This window comes from Triticum dicoccoides, chromosome 5B (assembly GCF_002162155.2).
Source record: "Triticum dicoccoides isolate Atlit2015 ecotype Zavitan chromosome 5B, WEW_v2.0, whole genome shotgun sequence".
NCBI lineage: Eukaryota > Viridiplantae > Streptophyta > Magnoliopsida > Poales > Poaceae > Triticum > Triticum dicoccoides.
Genome location: NC_041389.1, coordinates 413,126,476 through 413,129,216, shown reverse-complemented (window position 1 = coordinate 413,129,216; position 2,741 = coordinate 413,126,476). Strand labels below are relative to the sequence as shown.

Genomic DNA, 2,741 nt, shown 5'->3' with positions numbered 1-2,741 from the left:
TATCAAAAATAGGGTTTTTAGATAATAATTAGTGGTAACATTTTTACATGGTAAAATTCATACGCTATTGGTTGGGCCAGGTAGCCAAGCCGAAGAAAGCTGAGCAAACTGGTCGCACTGTTGGTTTGGGCTAGGAGAATCCCCACCCGTTTGGGCGGAGGGATCGCTCGTATCGAACGATTTCATTCGGGCGGAGGGATCACTCATACCCAACGAAATGATGGGGGACGTTCGGCAGATATCAGTGTCCTAAAAGAAAGGGTGCATGACAGAAAAATCTGAAGGGATGTGCGTCATAAAAGAAATAAATGACAACAAGAAATAAAAGGGAGACCTGATAAACGATGAGAAGAAGTAAGCATTGTCGATGCTAAATGTGATATTTTTCTTGCAACGCGGGGCTCTTTTGCTATGTCTAGCTAATGGCAGACACAAGCACTTGAGTACCTAATGCCACGGGAGTAGTTTTTTTTGTCGATTGTTGGGCGTGTTGACTATTGACGACACCGTTTTGATGGTTTGCTTATATACGTATAACTACTACTCACAAAAATTTAACCCCCCTCAATTGCTGAAAGTCAAATCAGTTTGTCCACTCAAAAAAAGGTAAAGGTTTTTTCGGAAATCTTTATTGTCATGATGTCATCCACCAATCCATCATGTACATGCAGTAATCACTTGCAATTATCACAACTGCCACACTGAATCAAGTCTAGCACACAAGTGAGAGGTCGTTGCGTGGTGCACTTTGCCAGATAGCAGCATTTCGTTGCATCACATTTATCGCCCTTGCAGGAACAATGGCATGTCCTGCATAACTTGAGGTCGCTTTCCTGCGTTAAGCCCATCAGCTTCAAGGATTGTAGATGGACTTGCTCGTTATTATTGGTTCCCATTGCTCCTGGTTCACATGTATATTATATTATTATTTATACCACGATAAATTTAGATGTTGCAAGTTGGTTCAAAAGTGAAAAAAATACATAGAAATATATATCTTTCACGCTACATGAGTATATTATTACAACATTGTGTCATGTGTACTGGCAAGTTTGTGTGAATTTTGAGCAAGCAAAGCCTCCACTACAATTTTGTTTCTTCATATACTACTTGCATTTTAGATATGAACACATACCTTCGGCTAGGAGGCCGGTGTAAAGAAGGACGATAATAAGGGTGATAGGCACTTGTGCAAGTCTTCCCATGGACATATGCTTGAAAGACGCTTTTCGGTTCTTTGTGTTGTACTACCCGGTAGAAATATGGATGGAAGGAGGACACTTTATATATGAAGGTACTGAATGTCACTACAGGCATATAATTAATGTAATTTTAGGACATTATATTATTACTTATATAAGGTTGCCTATTTCTGGAATATAATCCCATAAGAGAATCTACAGGTATTAATTCTCATCATTTTCGGGTATGTCTTTAATGTGTTGCAATATATCCAATCCGTGCATGAGACTACTAATATATATTTTTGGAATATAACCTCAGTCGAAAATAATCAGGTATTAATTGTCTTTAAATAATGTTTGTCATTACATTCAGATTTAGATTAGGGCGCGTGCTAGGAATCTCTCTAAAATCATCTGCCCACTCAGCTGTACGATCCACACGAGATGGATTGTTTCGATCTTTACGCTCTGATCTTTATATGTGTTAGGTGTTGAGGACTGTCTATCTTTGTGTCAGGACCCTGATCCTAAGTCACACCAATCTAGCATGTAACACATCATATCACTTTGCGGCCTCACGCACGGTATTCCTATAGGTGCTACCTTACCTGGCCCGGGACCGTTTGCGCCTTTTGGCTCACGTATATGACTGTGCTACTAGCACCCATATGACAAAGAACCCGGACCGACATGACTAGTCATAAACCCAAGGTGGCGCTAACTTATAGGGACAGGCATACATGACCAAACAATGAATGTGCCGATCAACAATGTATGAACCCAAGTCGTAGCAAGCTACAGGGACTTGAAGGAACAACGCGTGACATTTCCCCGAAGGGACAGACACAGGAATGAACAAGGACACATGCCGGCCAACCTAAGTGTTTCGGAGCAGTAGCAAGCTACCATGGCTCAGTGGAAGCACTAGGAGACATTTCTTGGTAAGAGAGGCTACCAAGAATAAACAACTAGGTTGTCGGATCCCACACATACCAAGCATTTCAATAACATACACAGAATATGCTCGATATGTGCAAATGCAACATGGCATCACAAGATGACTCTACAACTCAAAGTATTTATTCAGTAGGCTCCGAGGAGCCAAGTATTACAATCATGGGTATCATGACCCAACCTTTAGAGCATACAAACAATGAAAGCACAACATGTCTGAGTACAGACAACTACAAATGAAAAGGGATGAGAAGCCTGACTATCTACAAGATCATGCCGAGGGCACAAGATCGTAGCGGAGGTAACAAGCTAAACGTCGAAGTGCACGCGGAACTACTAGCAAGACTGTACTCTCTGTGCAAAAACATAAATTAAGCAAACGTGAGTACAAATGTACCCAGCAAGACTTACATCAGAACTAACTACATATGTATCATTATCATCAAAAGGGGTGGTGGGGTTTAACTGCAGCAAGCCAGCTTTGACTTGGTGGCTATCCTATCTACGACTGCAAATAACTCTTTTGAGGTGGCGCACACGAGTCCACATATTCAACATATAATTACATCATTATGGATCCGCTTTCGTCTCCCTACGAGAACG

General features: G+C 41.3%; 1 long non-coding RNA gene across 1 annotated transcript; it reads right to left on the bottom strand.

Annotated features, from left to right (window-relative positions):
• Positions 1-599: 599 nt before the first annotated feature.
• On the bottom strand, positions 600-1,253 carry LOC119305620. The gene is made up of 2 exons (XR_005148724.1): positions 1,136-1,253; positions 600-901 (listed from the first exon to the last, which is right to left on the bottom strand). It is a non-coding gene; the product is annotated as an uncharacterized LOC119305620 (long non-coding RNA).
• Between the last annotated feature and the right edge of the window lie 1,488 nt (positions 1,254-2,741).